Source organism: Nerophis lumbriciformis, linkage group LG01, assembly GCF_033978685.3.
Source record: "Nerophis lumbriciformis linkage group LG01, RoL_Nlum_v2.1, whole genome shotgun sequence".
Classification (NCBI taxonomy): domain Eukaryota; kingdom Metazoa; phylum Chordata; class Actinopteri; order Syngnathiformes; family Syngnathidae; genus Nerophis; species Nerophis lumbriciformis.
The window spans coordinates 26,684,776-26,707,280 of record NC_084548.2 but is presented as its reverse complement, the minus strand read 5'-3'; the positions used below and the strand labels follow the sequence as shown (position 1 = coordinate 26,707,280).

Below are 22,505 nucleotides of genomic sequence, written 5' to 3'. Positions count from 1 at the left end.
ACTATGTGTGGGAATTAACTGTTGAGTGTTACCGTGAGTGTTGAGCGAGAGAGACGGAGGTCCAGTAGGGGCAGAGCAGGCTCGTAGGTCCGTGAGACAGGTAGGAAGTCGGGGCCATAGAGAGGCGTAGAAGGTCCATGTCCAAGCGGGAGTTCGATATCCAAGAGGCAGCCAGGGAAGCAAAGGGAACGCGGGAACACGAGACACACAGCTCGTAACGTGGGAACGAGGGAAGGCTGCAGGTACGGCAAGGAGGATACGAAACAATGAACACAACGGGAGAGAAAACACAGAGAGCAAAGAGTGCGCATAGAGTTTGACTAGTTGGCTTTCTGTACAGGAACAGATGACTACGTTCTGGCGCGGGATATCAGGTTGTGCAGGCTTATGAAGGCAGGTCCTCTGATCAGCCACAGGTGTGCTGATTGCTGGTGATTGATTGCAGCCGCTTGCTGCCGCCGGACTGACACGCGCCTGGCGCACTTCTGGAAGTGTGCTCAGCGCAGTGCACACATTAATGCGCACTGACGTGCGCCTGGGCCGTGACGGTATTGTTGGCGTGTTTTGCTTGTTTTTTCAGAGGGTTTTATGTGCTGAATAATGTACTTATATTAGCAGCAGTTTAAGCCACCTCATAATTGCAGCATATTACGATTTAGAATGCATGAACAACGAAAAAATATGTGTTCTTGTCTTACACAGGGATTATTAGTAATTAGCAAAAATGTTTAAAAAAGTGCAGTTCCTTTTATGGCACCTTTTATGCCCTTGTATGTTTGTATGGCAGCTGCATTACACTATACCGCATGGCAAACGTTCCTCTGGCACAATAAAGTTTTCTGATTCTGATTCTGAATGATGTACAAGGGAGAGAGACATTTTTTTGTGTGCATGTACATTAAGCTGCTAAATTACTTAAGGAATGATTTGGAGCCAGTAGACACAAAAATTGATCATTATAAAGTAGCTACATCCATATTCTATACGGCTGATCCTCCTCAGGGTCATGGGTTAGCTGGAGCCTATCCCAGCGAGAGCGGCGGGGTAAACCCTAGACTGGTGGCCAGCTAATCGCAAAGCACATATAGATAAATAAGCTTTCGGAATCAGAATCAGAATCAGAAATATTTTATTAATCCGCCAAGGGGAAATTAAAATTTTCAGCACAATCCCATTCAAGAGCAGACAAACATTACAGGGAGACAGAACAGGATCGCTGACGGATCTGCCAATATCCGGCGGCCCTTACAAAAAAGGTGAGATACAGGTAGACAATGGGGTGAGGTGAGGGTGGGAGGGGTAATCGGTCTAAGCCTGGGCCCCTGGAGAGGGGGTCCAGACTGAGGCCAAGGGAAAAACAACAACTCATAGCCATAGCACACATCCCTCTTACATGTGTGTAAGAGGGAAACATCAAACATCAAACATCACATTTACACCTATTAACAAGTTTCCAAATAATACAACAATATTTTTGGAATACGCAGATGTCCTGACTGTGCAGCCTACATCCTAACCACTGGGCCACTGTGCGGCAAAAAATGTCTTCTACATAAAAAAACGTACTGCATCTTCTTGCATCTAGATCTTTCCAGAGCACCGTCAAAGTTACTGCAAGCATCTTTAGAGCGCAGCTTCAGCGTTCTAAAAGTCGGTTCTTTTGTCTAGGAGGAGCGGAGCGCTTCTATAATGTCTAGAAAAGGTGGCACAGATGTGCATGTTCGACAACATAAAAAAACACCATGTATTGGAGTATGATGCTAGTGATGTGGAGAATGAGTGTCTCCATGGTGACAGTCGTAGTACATGCAAAAACCTCATTTAGATAGGGCGGCCTGTACCACTTTTATATTGGTTATGAAGTGAAGTGAATTATATTTATATAGCGCTTTTCTCTAGTGACTCAAAGCACTTTTACACAGTGAAACCCAATTTCTAAGTTACATTTAAACCAGTGTGGGGCACTGGGAGCAGGTGGGTAAAGTGTCTTGCCCAAGGACACAACGGCAGTGACTAGGATGGCGGAAGCTTGGATCGAACCTGGAACCCAACCGAACTATACCGTACCGTTATCAATTGCACATGCAGTCTTTGTAAATCCCTGCAACACCCCACTCATAGTACCTGCAATTTTAAAGTTTGCACACACTATTTAGCACTTATTTGGGATATTTGTAGATCAGGATCATACAGTATCCATATACTAACTAGACCTTACAAATTCATCACCTTGCGTCTAATGAAAAAGTCACAGCTTGTCGTCAACATATTCCGTCGACTAAGCGATCATCTTTTACAAAGAATTTCTCACCTTTTGCTTTTCTGCTCTAGTTTTTATTTTGTATTGTTTTTACCCTCTTGGTTTCTTTTTTGCGTTTTCTGAGCATACTTTTTTACTTCCGGAAAAATGTCAGATTGCGTGTGTCAGGGGCTAAAAAACATGAGGCCTTTTCCACCAAAAGTCCAGGAACTTTATGATCCTGTAGAATTGTTCTAGGCTGACCATATTCTGAAATTCCAAAAAGAGGACACATATATGTGTGCCAAAATAAAAACGCAATAAACGGGGACGGAAATTTCACCCGGCAAATATCAACAAAACACTGGCGGAAAGCGATAATCGATACAATAAAAAAACAAACAAGCAAACCGGGTTTCTTGTCTGTCCCTCCACTCCCTTTACCATGACTTGATTAACGTGGACCCCGACTTAAACAAGTTGTAAAACTTATTCGGGTCACGGTGTTGCCATTTAGTGGTCAATTGTACGGAATAAGCACTGTACTGTGCAATCTACTAATAAAAGTTTCAATGAATCAATCAATCCCTCGCTCTCTCTCTCTCTGCCCCTCCCTCACGAATGCTGCTGCGTGCGCACACCTTCACAATTTGTTTTGTTTTTAACCCGTTCTCAACCCTGAACGTACATTGAAAATACACGCAACCCTAACTCAAAATGCCGGACATTTGAGGCATTTAAGAAACTCCGCCCGGACAGCCCCGCAAAAGAGGACATGTCCGGGGAAAAGAGGACGTATGGTCAGTCTACCCAGTTCCTCAGGCTGATGACGTATGGATGAGTGGTACCATATACTTCTACACTGATAGACATGAAAATAAATGGACAAAATTATGTCATATTTATTTTACTTAGGTGTAAGTAAATGACATACAAAGCAATGATATACAAAATGATATGATTTAAAAACAAAGTGTGCCAGATTTTACATAAAAGTCAGCTAGGCTATTGCCCACACTGTCCAAAACCACCAGTAACTGGTGTACTGACCATGGCATTACTGTCCTCGATTGGCCTGCCAACTCCCCTGACCTGAACCCCATAGAGAATTTGTGGGGTATTGTGAAGAAGAAGCTAAAAGACACCCGACCCGATAATGCAAATGAGCTAATGGCCGCTATTGTAGCATCCTGGGCATCCATAACACCTCATCAATGCCACAGGCTGATTGCCTCCATGCCACGCCGCATTGATGCAGTAATCCGTGCAAAATGATTCCCAACCAAGTACTGAGTGCATTAATTGACATTTTCAAATGTTTGATTTTGTTTTGCTGTTATAAATCTTTATTTTTTACTTGGTCTGAGGAAATATTCTAATCTTTTGAGATGGGATTTTTGAGTTTTCCTAAACTGTATGCCATAATCAGCAATATTAAAATAATAAAAGGCTTGCAATATTTCAGTTGATGTGTAATGAATCCAGAATGTATGACATTTTTGTTTTTTTAATTGCATTACAGAAAATAAAGAACTTCATCACAATATTCTAATTTTCTGAGACAGTCCTGTATATATATGTGCAGGTACTTTTCCATCAACTCATCCTGACACACGGCACCGGGGTGCAATGCAAAAATCTTGCCAGAAGATGGAGACATTTCCTGAGACAAAACGTGATGTAAAAGGAGCGCGTGGTACTCAAGAGATTTATTATCCGTTCTCCTTGATTATACAAACTGGTAACCCCACATTTTATAATTTATGATTGTTTTAATTTATTTTACGAATTGATGTTTTCTCTCAAAGCTGTCGGGCAATTGTGGTACTGAAAATGCGTTTTTCCTCCAGCTGACAACAAGTGTCGTCCTGAGGAGTGCCTGTTGCTGGAGGACGGTGCAGCCACCGCCACCATTGCACCTCCATGATGCCCAACCGACCGGAAGTGGACAAGATTGATTTCTCCTCGGCAGCTAAGGGAGGCTAAAAAAATTACTAAACAAGAACAAGACAACGCAGAGAAGCAGACGGCACGTCCATTCTTTCTTTTTTAAAGAGCGAGATGTCTGAAAATGTTGACATTTGTCATGTCCGTCAATCCTGTGGCAGAAAACGCCAACTATTCTCTCGGCAATGGGATGGTGAGTAGATGTCATCATCGACTTATTTTCAACACAGCAACACTTATTGTGAATATGTTTTATTGTGTAACCAATCAAGCCTTTAATATATTCATGTGTCATACATTGTGTCATACATAAAGGAAGTTTATGTTTTAAAATGGATGTCTTTTGGCAGCTATGGCGCGTGGCCACTCCATAAATCAACTAAATCATCCCCCCAAAATGATCTCAAATATATTCAAATGAATTGTGATTGAAACGACAGTTGTTGTTGTTTTTTTTTTATTTCATTGTATCTTGACTCAGCGAGGAGTACATGCTGGAGTTAATACTAACGACCACAAAATGGACGAACAATCACCTGTCAGCAATCGTTGCTTCAGGCTGCCATACGTGCTTGTGAATAATAGCCTTGAATTAGGGCATGCAGGCTGTGTTGTCGTAGAAAACAAATGGTCTATTTTTGGACGAATGTCTGCTGCCTTTTATAGATGTATTGTGAGCAAATAGGCACATCTGGCAAGGACACGCCCAGACTCATTCAGATCCATTCAGAGGTTCTCTCACAACAAGATCCTATTGAAATATACAATACATAACCTTTTCAAACATATCATGTATAACCCTTTCAAATACTGGCTCGTCATGTGTGCCACTTGTATTGTTTGTATGGGTTCCATGTGTATTCAGTACCTTTCTTTGAATCAACAGTTGTATTAAATGGCATTGGGTCAGGTTATTTTTTTGTACATTTAACATCCAACATTTTCTGCACAGAATAGATTCATCAATCACATTGCTCTGTTTAGCTCATTTTCTAAACAAAGGCATTCTATATTTTTGATTAGCAACTATTATGCTAAATCAGGGGTCGGCAACCCGCGGCTCTAGAGCCGCATAGCGCCGCCCTAGTGGCTCTCTGGAGCTTTTTAAAAAATTTATGAAAAATGGAAAAAGATGAGGGGGAAAAAATCTATTTTTTGTTTCAATATGGTTTCTGTAGGAGGACAAACATGACACAAGCCTCCCTAATTGTTACAAAGCACACTGTTTATATTAAACATGCTTCACTGATTAGAGTATTTGGCGAGCGCCGTTTTGTCCTACTAATTTTGGCGGTCTTTGAACTCACCGTCGTTTGTTTACATGTATAACTTTCTCCGACTTTCTAGGACGTGTTTTATGCCACTTCTTTTTCTGTCTCATTTTGTCCACAAAACTTTTAACGTTGTGCATAAAAGGTGAGTTTTGTTGATGTTATTGACTTGTGTGGAGTGCTATTCAGACATATTTGGTCACTGCATGACTGCAAGCTAATCGATGCTAACATGCTATTTAGGCTAGCTATATGTACATATTGCATCATTATGCCTCATTTGTAGCTATATTCGAGGTCATTTAGTTTCCTTTAAGTCCTCTTAATTCAATTTATATCTCATGACACACTATCTGTATGTAATATGGCTTTTAATTTTTTGCGGCTCCAGACAGATTTGTTTTTGTATTTTAGGTCCAATATGGCTCTTTCAACATTTTGGGTTGCCGACCCCTGTGCTAAATGAAAGTAAAAGAAAACATTCGGACATGTTGACCTAAATCAGGGGTAGGGAACCTATGGCTCTCGAGCCAGATGTGGCTCTTTTGATGACTGCATGTTCAAAATATAAAACATTCTCATGCGTTTTATTCCACCCATCCATTTTCTACCGCACCTGTTCAAGAAGTCGCATTAATGGTAAGAAGTATTTTAATTATAGGCTCCAGCACCCCCCGCGACCCCGAAAAGTGGATGTATGGATGGTTAGCTTCAGAATAACAATGTTATTAAAAAGAATAAGAGACTTATTATACTCTAAAAATGTTGGTCTTACTTAAAAATGCATGCATTTAGTTGTATTCAGTGTTAAAAAATATTATATGACTCTCACGGAAATACATTTTAAAATATTTGGCTTTCATGGCTCTCTCAGACAAAAATGTTCCTGACCCCTGTCCTAAATAGTCCTTCTATTTGGCATTCTAGCATAGAGGTATCCAAAGTGTGGCCCAGGGACCATTTGCAGCCCGCTGCTCATTTGTATTTAACACAGATGGAAAAAAAAAACATGATGCATTTAAACATTATACAGAAAACACAGAAACACAGTGTATGGACCGATTCAATTTCAAACAACTTTATTAATCCTTCCAGGGGCAGTTCATTTTGAGCAGCAGGTTGTTAGGGTTCATAGCCTGCACATGGCCCACAATAAATAGTCAATAAATACATAGACAATACTACACACATCCGACAACAACATGGAGCTTAGAATGGATAATAATATACGAACAAAAAAACTCATGATCCATTGCTCAGATCATGTTTTATTTTAGTTTGACCCCCTTTGTTCTGTTTTCAGCACCCCTGGGTTTGTGTTTCTTAGTTGCCATGGGTGCTGATTATTTTCACTTGCCTCTGATTAGTGTTCAGGACGCTCACTTGCTCCCTGGCACGAATCAGAAAGCTATTTATTCCTGCCTTTCGCCACACTCAGTCTGGCTGTCTTGTTTGCTCCATGCAACAAGTTACATGTGTATACCTTTTGATTCCTATTCCTGTTCTAAGCTTCGCAATAGCTTCCCATACTATCAGCACGCCTTTCTGTTTATTCTTGATTTGTATTTCCTGACTGATTTATGGTAAATAAATCATTGTCCTACCTGCACGCTGCCTCCGGAGTTCCTTCTGCATCTTGGGGAAACGATCCGCGCATTAATATGTTACCCCGCCATAACAAAAACATTGTGATAGCCTACTGTATAAGTACAGATATGCAACCATATTGCTTTAAGAATTAAAATACATAAATAAATGACAGTAGAATAAAAAGAACCATATGAAGAAATTAAGAATTTAGAAGGGTCAACTGTAAAGTGTAAACTAAAATGGCCAAATACCTGTGTCTTACAGTATACGGTAAGGATGTCCTGATCCAGGTTTTTGCACTTCCGATCCGCTACCGATGTTGTTTTTGCACTTCCGATCCGATACCGATACTGACCGATACTGGCCTATCCGAGCATGTATTAAAGTTTAAAGTTATTTAGCCTACTTAGTTGTCAGAATCATGTTGAAAAGGGTTTTAGTACTCTTGATAACAACTAGCTAGCTGAATTAGGTGAGTTTGAATAATACACAATGGTTGGTAACAAGAAACTGACCTGTTTATTCAAGGATAAACACAAAATAGACAAAATTATACATGACAAACAGAAATGGCATCATTGAACTAGGGCTGGGCGATATGGCCTTTTTTTTTTTAATATTGCGATATTTTAAGGCCATATTGCGATACACGATATATATCTCGATATTTTGCCTTAGCCTTGAATGAACACTTGATGCATATACCGTAATCACAGCAGTATGATGATTCTATGTGTCTACATTAAAACATTCTTCTTCATACTGCATTAATATATGCTCATTTTAAACTTTCATGCAGAGAAAGAAATCACAACTAAAAAAATCACTATTTTTTTCATACGGTGTTCATCTGGAAATGTTTGCCTCGGCATTTTGATGGTTTGGGCGTGTGGCACCGACTGGAGATAAGCGTCTCGACAGACGTTACAATATTTGAACAATGATGACGAAAACTGTTTTCTCTGTCGTGTCCGTGTGTCAAAAATTGTTATGCACTTATTTTTTTATTTGATTTTGTGCGTGGCATATATTTGCCGTGCGCAGAGGACGCTTGAGCAGTGCGCCATTGCACAGGCGCGCACCTCAGAGGGAACGTTGCTCGCACGGCTGCGCTAGCATCACAGCTAACGTTAGCCATGCTGCTACCTCTCTGCTCGGGGAGGGCGTATACGTATGTGACGTATGACGTGACAGTATGTGACGTGTGTAAGAAGGTGCGCTTGCTGTCTGTGAGAGGGAGACACAGGAAAGAGTGAGAAGAGCCTGTCGTGTAATGCCAGCAGCCACAGACCTGTGGATGTGTTGAAGGTGTGCTGTAAAATGTGGAACGGAAATTAGGGAGCAGCAGAAAAGTGGAATGTATTATTTAAATCGGTGCGTTGGAAAACACGGACCGGAGTATTTTTTAAACTGGATCTGGATCGGCATTTTCCCATGCCTTGCCGATACGCATTGTTTGTCAAATATCGGCGGCTGATCCAATCCAAATATCGGATCGGGACATCCCTAGTATACGGTATAGTCTTTGATGATTTCTGCACATCCTTTTATGAGGAACATGTGAACAAATTTCGGATACTCATGTTCACAAGATTTGGCATGTTTTCCATTATGTTAAAACCTTAAAAAAATCTAATTCAGTTGCCAAATTAATAATAGTAAATAAGAACAAGAAAGAAACAATTTCAGGAGGGTCCCAATGTTCCCATAAAACAAAGCTGAGCTGGAGGCTGATTTTTCTGAAATGTATTTAATACCCTAGCACAGGGGTCCCCAAACTTAGTGGAAGTTCTTGCTGTATCAATGGGGTTGGGACCATCAGTTGGTGTTGTGAATGAGAAGGTGTGTCCAAACCTTTGGCCTGTACTATGTATGTATGTATGTATATATATATATATGTGTATATATATATATATACATATATATATATATATATATATATATACATGTATATACATATATATATATATATATATATATATATATATATATATATATATATACATATATATGTATATATGTATTTATATATATATATATATATATATATATATATATATATATATATATATATATATATATATATATATATATATATATATATATATATATATATATATATATATATATATACGTGCACCATGACAGCAACCACCCACCCACCACCACGAAAAGAATACCTACCGGAATCAATAAAAGGCTATAGATGCTGTCATCTAGCAAAGCTGAATTTGACCAAGCAACCCCCCCGTACCAAAAAGCCCTTGATGAAAGCGGATACAATTTCACCCTCACCTATGAACCCACGCCAGGAAACCAGCCAAAAAAGAACAGAAAACGGAACGACATCATCTGGTACAACCCCCCATACAGCAAAAACGTCTCAACGAACATTGGACACAAATTCCTCAATCTGATTGACAAACACTTTCCCAAAGACAACATCCTAAGAAAAGTATTCAACAAGAACAACATTAAATTGAGCTACAGCTGCATGAACAATATACGACAAATCATCTCAAACCACAACAAAACAATTGCAAATGAGCCGTCGGCCCTCAGACAGAACGACTCCAAAACCAACAAAGGATGTAATTGTCGAAAGAAACCTGATTGCCCTCTCAACGGGGGGTGCTTACAAACATCAGTTGTCTACCAATCTAAGGTAATACGCAAGGACATTAACACATCCGACACATATGTAGGATTAACCGAGGGAGAATTCAAAACCAGATGGAACAATCACAAGGCTTCTTTCAGGAACAAAAACCTGCGAAATACCACAGAACTCAGCAAACACATTTGGGACCTCAAAGACAATAATGTTGAATATTCAATAACATGGCAAATTCTTGCATCCAGCACACCTTACAATAGTGGTAATAAAAGATGCAACCTATGCTTGAAAGAGAAACTGTTTATTATTTACCGTCCAGACCTGTCATCCCTCAACAAGCGCAGCGAAATTGTAACAGCATGCCGCCATAGACGGAAACACCTCCTAGGTAACACATGAGCCAATCACCACGCCCCTAGGCCAGCCTGTACCCACCCACTCTGTGCCCTATATAAACCATGGTATGCGAATGCTCCCATTAAAATCTCCTGACGATTGAGGGTACCCCCCCTCATGAAACAGGCCTGTAGAGATGAAATAGTCTTGTGATTTTTTCCCACACATACATATATTGCGCTCTACTACGGTATCGAGCACTATTTTTTGGATAACCTTATTAAGACATACACTCCGCTCCAAATTGACATTTGTTGAGCACTGTACGACGATCAGAAATGGAAAAATTCAACATCGACTACTCCACGAAGAACATTCCCATACCCGCGCAGAATGACTACAAGCTAAGGCTCATAGAAAAGACGGAACACTTCCTAAGAAGGATGCGGTGGAAAGCACATTTTTTCCTCCACCCTGAAACAAAAGGAATGCAAAAGGAAACTTACGGATTCAAATCTACCAAGAACCCACCCACAGTTGAGGAACTAAAGGATTTTGAGAACGACATGCTCAAAATGATACAATCAGTCAAATTCAAGCCAATCCGCAACCCACTCCTCACCAAGCTGAAAAATGACGAGGAGCGCATCAAGAAAGTAAACAACCTCATCATAGCTGCCAATAAAACCACAAACTTCTACAGAATGGACATACCAGAACACCACACCTTACTGGACAGAAGCATCACCAAATCATACAAAAAAGCGCAACCCAACACCTTACAGAACATCCACCTGGAAAATAAAAGGATCGCGGCTGAACTGGACATTGAGGACAGGGTGGACGCCACAGCCAACAAGGAAGCCTTCATCACATTGAAGGACCACAAACCCAACTTCGCAAATAACCCAACATGCCGACTAATAAACCCAACTAAATCTGAAATAGGAAAAATCAGCAAAATAATCCTGGACAGAGTCAACACAAAAATCAAGGACAAAACACCACTCAACCAATGGAGAAATACAGCAGCAGTAATCAAATGGTTCAACAACATCCAAGACAAACAACAGCACAACTTTATCTCCTTTGATATCGAGGAATTTTACCCTTCCATCACGCAAGACCTACTGACTCAAGCACTAGACTTCGCCTCAGACTACGACTCAATCACAGGCAACGAAAGAAACATCGTCATCCACGCAAAAAACTCCATTCTCATCCACAACAGTACACCATGGCAAAAAAAGAACAATGCAACATTTGACGTCACTATGGGAAGTTTTGACGGAGCAGAAACGTGTGAACTCGTTGGGAGTTTCCTCCTCTCCCAGCTCGCTAGCCTCAATCTGAACCTTGGTATTTACCGTGATGATGGACTGGCAGTGTGTCGCGCCTCGCCAAGGAGCAGCGAGAATACCAAGAAGCGCATATGCCAAATTTTCAAAGAGAACGCCCTACGGATCACGATTGAAGCCAACAAGCAAACCGTCAACTTCCTTGACGTCACTTTCAACCTGAGAAATAACAGCTACCAACCATTCACGAAACCCAACACAACACTCCAATACGTGCACCATGACAGCAACCACCCACCCACCACCACGAAAAGAATACCTACCGGAATCAATAAAAGGCTATCGATGCTGTCATCTAGCAAAGCTGAATTTGACCAGGCAACCCCCCCGTACCAAAAAGCCCTTGATGAAAGCGGATACAATTTCACCCTCACCTATGAACCCACGCCAGGAAACCAGCCAAAAAAGAACAGAAAACGGAACGACATCATCTGGTACAACCCCCCATACAGCAAAAACGTCTCAACGAACATTGGACACAAATTCCTCAATCTGATTGACAAACACTTTCCCAAAGACAACATCCTAAGAAAAGTATTCAACAAGAACAACATTAAATTGAGCTACAGCTGCATGAACAATATACGACAAATCATCTCAAACCACAACAAAACAATTGCAAATGAGCCGTCGGCCCTCAGACAGAACGACTCCAAAACCAACAAAGGATGTAATTGTCGAAAGAAACCTGATTGCCCTCTCAACGGGGGGTGCTTACAAACATCAGTTGTCTACCAATCTAAGGTAATACGCAAGGACATTAACACATCCGACACATATGTAGGATTAACCGAGGGAGAATTCAAAACCAGATGGAACAATCACAAGGCTTCTTTCAGGAACAAAAACCTGTGAAATACCACAGAACTCAGCAAACACATTTGGGACCTCAAAGACAATAATGTTGAATATTCAATAACATGGCAAATTCTTGCATCCAGCACACCTTACAATAGTGGTAATAAAAGATGCAACCTATGCTTGAAAGAGAAACTGTTTATTATTTACCGTCCAGACCTGTCATCCCTCAACAAGCGCAGCGAAATTGTAACAGCATGCCGCCATAGACGGAAACACCTCCTAGGTAACACATGAGCCAATCACCACGCCCCTAGGCCAGCCTGTACCCACCCACTCTGTGCCCTATATAAACCATGGTATGCGAATGCTCCCATTAAAATCTCCTGACGATTGAGGGTACCCCCCCTCATGAAACAGGCCTGTAGAGATGAAATAGTCTTGTGATTTTTTCCCACACATACATATATATATATATATATATATATATATATATATATATATATATATATATATATATATATATATATATATATATATATATATATATATATATATATATACTTCACAGTGGCAGAGGGGTTAGTGCATCTGCCTCACAATACGAAGGTCCTGAGTAGTCTTGGGTTCAATCCCGGGCTCGGGATCTTTCTGTGTGGAGTTTGCATGTCCTCCCCGTGACTGCGTGGGTTCCCTCCGGGTACTCCGGCTTCCTCCCACCTCCAAAGACATGCACCTGGGGATACGTTGATTGGCAACACTAAATTGGCCCTAGTGTGTGGATGTGAGTGTGAATGTTGTCTGTCTATCTGTGTTGGCCCTGCGATGAGGTGGCGACTTGTCCAGGGTGTACCCCGCCTTCCGCCCGATTGTAGCTGAGATAGGCTCCAGCGCCCCCCGCGACCCCAAAGGGAATAAGCGGTAGAAAATGGATGGAAAATGGATGGATATATGTATATATATATATATATATATATGTATATATATATATATATATATATATATATATATATATATATATATATATATATATATATATATATATATACATATATATATATATGTGTATATATATATGTGTGTGTGTATATATATATATATATATATATATGTATATATACATATATATGTGTGTATGTATATATATATATATATATATATGTGTGTGTGTGTATATATATATATATATATATATATATATATACATATATATATATATATATAAATATATGTGTATATATATATATTTACATATATATATATGTATATATATACATATATATATATGTATATATATATATATATATATATATATGTATGTATATATATATATATATATATATATATGTATATATATATATATATATATATATATATATTAATATATGTGTGTGTATATCAGTGACGTGCGGTGAGGTTCATGGCTGGTGAGGCACTGACTTCATCACAGTCAGATTTACAAACATATGAACCCTAAAGAGTATCTTATTCACCATTTGATTGGCAGCAGTTAACGGGTTATGTTTAAAAGCTCATACCAGCATTCTTCCCTGCTTGGCACTCAGCATCAAGGGTTGGAATTGGGGGTTAAATCACCAAAAATTATTCCCGGGTGCGGCGCCGCTGCTGCCCACTGCTGCCCACTGCTGCCCACTGCTCCCCTCACCTCCCAGGGGGTGAACAAGGGGATGGGTCAAATGCAGAGGAAACATTTCATTACACCTAGTGTGTGTGTGACAATCATTGGTACTTTAATTTAACTTTAACTTTACACATACAAACTGTAGCACACAAAAAAGCACTTTAATAAAAAAAACTTTATTATGGTCTTACCTTTACTTATAAATGAAGTCCATGCGCCGCTGTTCTGCTGGATTAATGCACCCCCTGACGGGAGTGTTATATCAACTAAAGCCCTCACTTAAACTTTCCACGTGCAAGATTGAATCTATTTAAAAAAGTGTAACCGAGGGTTTATAAATGTCGCCTATACTGTATGAAACTACAAAATAACAAACACGGAGGCTCCAGTTTACACGAGGACCACTTTATTTACCTTCTTTCAAAAACCTCCGCTCCACTCCAACGTGTCATCACTCACTCTTAGCGCCTTCAAAATAAGAGCTCAAGGCATATACTGTATAACAGCGCATAACAGGAACTTAACATCACAAAGAGGAAAGCCCATAAAAATAGGTTACAAAAGTTATTTAATAAGAAGCCAAAAAGTGCAAAAACAATAATGTTCGTGTTGGAGGAGTTGTGAAATAGGTACACCTGCAGTCTGCAGGTGTACCTAATGTTGTGGCCCTGTCATTCACAACTCCTCCAACACGAACATTATTGTTTTTGCACTTTTTGGCTTCTTATCTTCGGGTTGGGGAGGAGACCCTGCCCCAAGTGGAGGAGTTCAAGTACCTCTGAGTCTTGTTCATGAGTGAGGGAAGAGTGGATCGTGAGATCGACAGGCAGGTCGGTGCGGCATCTTCAGTAATGCGGACGCTGTATCGACCCGTTGTGGTGAAGAAGGAGCTGAGCCGGAAGGCAAAGCTCTCAATTTACCGGTCGATCTATGTTCCCATCCTCACCTATGGTCATGAGCTTTGGGTTATGACCGAAAGGACAAGATCACGGGTACAAGCGGCCGAAATGAGTTTCCTCCGCCGGGTGGCAGGGCTCTCCCTTAGAGATAGGGTGAGAAGCTCTGTCATCCGGGGGGAGCTCGAAGTAAAGCTGCTGCTCCTCCACATCGAGAGGAGCCAGATGAGGTGGTTCGGGCATCTGGTCAGGATGCCACCCGATCGCCTCCCTCGGGAGGTGTTTAGGGCACGTCCGACCAGTAGGAGGCCAAGGGGAAGACCCAGGACACGTTGGGAAGACTATGTCTCCCGGCTGGCCTGGGAACGTCTCGGGATCCCTCGGGAGGAGCTGGACGGAGTGGCTGGGGAGAGGGAAGTCTGGGCTTCCCTGCTTAGGCTGCTGCCCCCGCGACCCGACCTCGGATAAGCGGAAGAAGATGGATGGATGGATGGATGGGCTTCTTATGAAATAACTTTTTTAAATAGATTCAACCTTGCTCGTGGAAAGTTTAAGTGTGGGCTTTAGTTGATATAACACTCCCGTCAGGGGGTGCATTCTACGGCGGGGGTGCAGGAGGCGGGATTACTGCGAGCCTCAGCCAGTGCGTCTTTTGCAGCCGTTTTATGATCGCTCAGCACAAGAAATACGTTACACACATACAGTTGTTGACAAAATACACTGTACATTATATACCTCAGCTAACTAAACTATGGAAATGTATAATATAGTTCATATAGCAATACGGTCTCACTGCACAGCAGACCAGCAGTTAGCCGAGTCCGCAGTGACGTGCCTCAACTGGCTGCTGTTCACTGCACCGTCTCTTCTCAGTATTTGAACGGCAAATGTGAAAATTCAGCGATTTTAAATAAAATAATCTAAAACTGGTGAAGTTAAATGGAAAAGAACTTTATAGTATAATCACTGGATACATATAACAATTTAATTAATTGTTTTTCTTTTTACATTTTTTTTCTTTCCATGATGGCACGTGAGGCCCCGCCTCACCTGCCTCCAGTGACTGCACGTCACTGGTGTATATATATGTATGTATATATATATATATATATATATTTATATGTAGAGATATATATATATATATATATATATATATATATATATATATATATATATATATATATATATATATATATATATATATATATATATATATTTATGTATATATATATATACATATATATATATATACATATATGTGTATATGTGTATATATATATATATATATTCCGCCTGCGTCGATATTAGTAAATTGCAGATGCGGACAGACTCACTGCGTTCAGAACACACCTCTTCCGCAACAGCGTTCAAACACTTCTTTACAAACTCCCCATCCATTAATGCCTTTCCACAGCTTAATATTAGTTTAGCTACCTTGAAGCTAGCGGACAGATGACAGGTTTGGCATAGCATTGTACTCTCCTGGGCAGCAAATTCACGGTTTAACATAGCCAGCTTTTCTCCCCTCACTTTGCCCAGCAAGCTCGCATGCTGCCCTCCGTGGCGAGTTTCATAGTGTGGGGGAATGTTAAATTATTTAAACACCGCCACTGTCTCTTTGCAGATTAGATAAACTGCCTTTTCCTTACACTGAACAAAAAAAAAATCAAAACTCTGCACTCGGAATCTATTTTACGTTGCCCTAACGATTTCGCAAATGTTTTCCCTCGCGCACTAATTGACTGAAAGAGCGTGCAGTGTCAGATGAGCGTGGTGATGATAATAAAAAAATTTAAAAAAAATTTTTTTTCTTGGGAATTCCCGCGGCCCGGATTTTTGACGCTGGCGGGCCGTAGTTTGGGGACCACTGCCCTAGCATATCTTGATACACGTATTGATTTTACAATCTTTTACGGTTTTAAAATGTGAAGAATATCCAAGTGTCTCCATCACACTTAGATATTTGTAGGTATGCAGCCCTAAGTATAGAAAATGTTTGGGCACTCCTTATGTTAGTACCTTCTTCTAGCATTTCAACACACTGTTTTTAATTCAAACGCTTTTAAAATGCCTAAATATTATATGTAAGTGCTGACTGTCAAATTATTTATTTTTAAATCAGATGAATCAGACTTGAATTTGGATTAATCATGACTAATCACAAGTATTTACTCCCTTGCATAATTTAAATCAACTTTTAAAAGGACTCCAATATTTTGATACAAATGTCTTACAGAAACCTTTTTGAATGAAAGTCAAGTCTGGCTGAAGTTTGAAGTTAAATTTGCCAGCAAGCACACCAATCAGAGTAACCTGATAATTGACCGTGAAGATATCTGCTTTGCCTTTCAGGTAACCATTTGCACACTGTAAGAAATTTCACCATTTAATTACAGTAACCTACTGGCAGCTAATGGTTCCAGTATAAAACTGTTTTTCTACAGCACACATACTGTGATTTATCATTGCAGTTTATAACTGTAAAAGGTATCACAGTACTGTGCTGTATCAAATATACGCTTCACAGCATAATACTGTCATCTGTTTAGCGGCATTACACTGTTATTTTAGTGTATCTACTGTAATATCCATGGACAGTTAATTACAGTAAAATAATTGTAAGCACTATAGACTGAGCTTTACAATATAATACCACTAGAAGTTAATGAGTTGAACTTTTAATTTTTCAAAATCAAAACCCCTGCAATCTCCTGGCATGAAAATGACTGGAGAAATGGCCTTGCAAGTTTATGCTTTTATTAACCAATTATTTTAAAGCGCATCAAATACATTCAATGTACATTTAGTGCATTCTTCTTATTTTCAGTGAAGCATTTTAACATTTAGAACAATGTTAAGCAACTATAGCATCAGAACAGTCCATAGAACCAGATAATCAAAATGAAAATGTCCATTTAGAAATCCCCCCACCAAAACACACCCACACCCCCAAACATAGTGCCTCTGTTGCACCATCCGAGAGAGCACACACATTTTAAATTAAAATTTTAACATTTAAAACAATGTTAAGCAACTCCTGCAATCTGAACAAACGATGGCATCAGAGAACGCGGTCCGTACATCCAGATAACGATCAAAATGAAGATGTCCATTTGGATATGATGTTAACATCCCCCCCACACACACCTCCATACATAGTGCCTCTGTTTCACCATCAGAGAGGGCACACACATTTTCAACGAACATTTTAACATTTAGAACAAAACATAAGTTAGGATCATGTGCAATAGATACATTTGTAAAACAAAACTGAACTGCAGAAATGACTAAACTAACTGAACAGGACACACCCAGTGTTCAGTTGTCGACTTCATTTCAAACTGGAGACAAATAACGGAGCACGAGTCCAGTGTTTAGTTGTCGGCTACATAAAGCCCCACTCAAAGTCTGTGAGATTTTTTATAATGGTGGCTACGTGAGGATTTACAGTTGCTGCCTTTTTCTGGACCAGTTTCCCGGTCTTCTTGGACACCACCTTTCCCTGGCTAGCCTTTGTTCCCCTCTCAGGGTTAATGCCAATGAATCACCTAAAAAACAGAGAAAGCATATAAGATATTCTGTTGTGATTGAAGATTACTTGCAGTCGATACAGAACTCCCCTCACATTGTTAATTTATGAATATGCACTGCACAAATATTCAAATCAATTTTAGGATATAAGTGAGCCTATACCATAACCACAGCTGTAGATGAGTGAATGATCTAAAACCCATTAAGACAAATTCAGAGAGGAAGGCAATGCTAAAGCATCCCCAATCCCTCTCTCTATTTATGTATTTCTCTCCGTCTATCCTCTGCCATCTTTTGATAGCACATTTATAATTCCTTCATTGGCAGACAAAACAACAATGTAATGACATTGTGTATCTGGCATATTACTGCATAGGAGCATGCAACATGGATACTTCTTAGACACGTTTACATATTTACCTCTGCCTAGGAGGTTATGTTGTTTTTGATGTTAGTGCATTTGCAAAATTTGGAAACAGCTCAAACGGATTTTGATCATATATTCGCACAAGGTGGGTATCCAGATAAAGAACAGATTGTTAGATTTTGGTGGAGACCCGTAGCACTGTCTGGATCCAGTATTTTCTTTTTAAGGATTCTGCCAGAGACCCCACTGTTATAAGCTGTGATAGAGGCTAAGAGCCAGAAGGAGTCCCCAGCGCACTAGAAAATAATTTCCTACCTAAGGTCATATCTGGACACACCAAAATATCTCTGCCAGTGACCCTATTGTGGTGGTCTGCACACTCCACATGCTTTTCTAGTTTGTTATGTAGTGTTTTGCAAACTTACCTACTGTAATACAACTTAATCTGTTGTAATGCATGCCAAAAAACAACAACAAAAGGCACGGTATCAAAAGAGGGAGGGCAGAGACAGATTCATTCTCTTCACCTGGCTTTATGTCCATGTCAAAGCACAACCCGCCTCATTTTGGTAACCATGTTGGTCGACTGGATTGTTCAGACTGGTTGGAACAAGTTGCACAAAGATGAGGTAGCTGTGGTTTGAGATGCTGTTATGTTTGACGGACTTAGGTCTGGTGGCCAGAAAGAATTACTCTAGATCAAAAAACATTTAATGTGGTAATAATTCATTCACTCTGAATCCAGCATCACACTTTGGATGAACATGCCATCTTCAACTTGCTATCAAAAGAAATAATGTAATAAGAAGGTCCACAAAGGAACAGAAGAGTCATTGATTTAAGGCACAAAATTGGGGAAATGACAAGTCAAATTCCTGAACATAGGTGAGAAAAGGGGCAAAATATCCTAACAGTATTTAACAGTATCAAGAGGATTTACCTTTGAACAAATTCCAATGTCCGAGCACCTTCCTCTTGGTATTCCAAGTTGAACACATAGTAGGTGGCAAGAAGGGCAGCAAGCCCTGAGATGAAGCTATTGGACGCCTTCGCAGATGACATCACCTCCATGCTGATCATCCAACGTTTTATTGTGACTTTGTCACCAGCAACTGGTACAGTCAAGAAATGCAGTTTATGTTCCTAAAGAGTATCCAATATGGGTAGCATTTTAAAGGTATTTGGAATGGCCACCTCACACCCAAGAATATATCGCTCTCTCTTTACTCTGTTTACATCTAGTCTCCTAAGGTGTACTGCTGCAAATCATTACTTTCCAATGTTCGGAATGACAAAAACAACAATGATACAAATACATCCGCAGGAGAGCATAGTATACATACGTTTAGGACAAACAGACTGTTCTGCGCTCCATAGGACAATTACCCAGCAGTCTCAGTCGTGGACTGGTCGGGAGGGTCAGTGTCCGCTCCACATCGACTGCAGTGGCAGACATCTGTAGAAAAAATAGGTCACCATGATGACTTGTGACAAAATATAACACGGCAGTTGGGAGCATCATTTAATTAAAATGTAAGAATACAATATTTCTGCATAATTTGGTGGGTAAGAGATTGAAAAACAATAACAAAAAAAACATTGAATTCTCAAATATTTATAATAGTAATTTAGATGTTTGTATGCTTTTGTAGCTTAATAGTGCTAAACTTACATCTGCAAGGAGTATCAGTGCATCTCTTCTTTCATCAAAATAGGCCATCAACAGCTGGATGATACGAAGAGTCAACTCCCCATCTTCATTCACAGGAAGGGTAGACTGAGCATTATGGTTCTTAGCTTTTGTTCTCAAATACATCTCTACTCTTTGTCCACATTCTTCAATGGATAGCTCCAAGGCACGCAAAAAGCTGATGTCAGTTAATAACTCAAGGTGATCCAAGATACCCCTGTGGGTGAAAAGGAAAGGCCACTGGTTTCTTAAATCATCAAGTGAAGGTACTGGGGTTGTATTGATTTGGTTACGCTGAAGACAGAACGTTGCTTTCATAAGGTTGACTAATTCTGCCCCTTCACCTCCGTGAACACCTTCACGCTTGTATATTTCCCATAATTGTTGCCGCTTCTGTTCCACTGTGTCACTGGTTTCTTCAGGTGGAAATTCTGGCTGAAAGTGTGGGCATCCGTAATAATCACTTGGCCTACGCATTTGTCCAAACCTTCTTTTTGTTCTGAGTAGTTTGGTTGTCCCTTCACGATTGATGTTCTCAATGCGTGTTTTCATTTGAGTGAGGAATGAAGTAAAACCTCCACTAATGATGGCACATTCTAGTGTCATATCAGCAAAACTACATGGGTACTGCTTAACAATTTTTTGACAGATTATGAGAAACTCACTGCGCGTTGGATTTCATCCACAAGGATTCTAATCATTTGGCGTCGCTTGTCAGGAGCAGGTCTCCTGCTGTTGGCGATAGCTGACTGCACTTCAGCGGGCATTTTATCCCATGGGACTTGAAAGGTTTCATGCCATTTACTGGATATTATGGCGGGCTGGCTTACTCCACTCTGAGAACAAGGTGATGAAGCTGGTGAAGAGCTTGACAAGGGCGAAAAGCCAGCCAGTGAAGATGAAGAGGAGCAAGGCAATGGACTGGAGAGCAAAGACAGACTTCCGCCTGCAGACTTTTGATGTGCCAAGTCATCTGGCAAGGGGTGGAGATCAAGCTCAACTGTTGTAGTTTCTAAAACGCATAAAAATAAAGCAAAATGTATACATCACTACATTCAAAATTTCTCCCATATGCATGCATGGCAATTCAAACAATTGTTTGGAATACAACTGCCCTAAGGCTTTTGGGAGAACTGTAGAATATCTGACAGGTGCAAATCTCTACTCGAATGTATTCATTCTATGTCAAATGAGTGTTATTCTTTCTCAACAATTACTGTAGCTTTAACTAGATGGGAGAACTACAAACACAAGATTGATAGTTACCCATTTTGAATGCCTCCAGAAGTTTCCTTTGCTGGATAACAGGCAAGAGGTCTTTGATCTCATCCTGCTCTACATACTTGAGGTCTGCTTTTGATTCCACACCTGAGCTTTTCAGTGTTGAGACGACCAGTTGTACAATATCCTCAGACAGGTTGGGTAAAGTCCTGAGGATGATGACTTTTATTTCCTCACAGATGGATGACATGAATCTAGAATATAGGGACTGAATGGTGAAGAATTAGTGAGGACACGCCCCCAAATAAAATATTCAGGCAGTGGGTAGTAATCAAGCAGCTCTGCTTGAATAACACAGAAGTAGGTTTCCTGCATACGTGTATTGTAATAGGCATTAATGTAAGGTTGACGAACAGCCTGATATACCTCAGTGATAAAATACACTGTTACATTTTTATGAATGACAACCTTTTTAATTTTTCCTACAACAAGGCCATCATCATTACGTGTAATGATGATGGCCTTGTTACATATAAGAGCAACAAACATGTTGCTCTTATATGTTGTCCCTTTCACAGTCACGTGATGACTAATGAGGGTATTTTGAGGATCAAAGTTAAGATGAGCAATTGACTGTCTCATCTTTTTATTGTAGTCTCCCACAATAAGTTCAGTTCCATTCTCTACCTCAACAGATGGTGGAAACAGGGTCCCAGAACTTAGAAATGATTGCAAAAGCTGGTGTCTTTCAGCAAGGGTTCCACAGACATTTTTGAAGTTATGCAGCTTTCTTGCACACTGCTTGAAGTAAGTATGCTTACTTTCAAATCGTAATGTCCAAAGATGGATGAGTGGCCCAAATTGAACAAGGAGTTCTGGATAATGATTCAGGTAGTGATGTTTAGGCTTAAGTGGATCATCCTTAAAAGTTTACATTCTGGCTTGTAAATACTCCTCTATTAGAACTCTTAAATATGCTACCTGGCCTGTGGAAATGGATGG

General features: G+C 40.1%; 1 protein-coding gene across 2 annotated transcripts in view; it reads left to right on the top strand.

Moving 5' to 3' along the window:
• Window positions 1-4,045: 4,045 nt before the first annotated feature.
• scn1lab (sodium channel, voltage-gated, type I like, alpha b) overlaps window positions 4,046-22,505 on the top strand; it is a 119,481-nt gene continuing 101,021 nt past the window's right edge. For both annotated transcript variants that reach the window (XM_061978273.1, XM_061978282.1), the window contains exon 1: window positions 4,046-4,379. The gene's annotated coding sequence lies outside the window, so the exon portion shown is untranslated. The remainder of the gene's footprint in view (window positions 4,380-22,505) is intronic.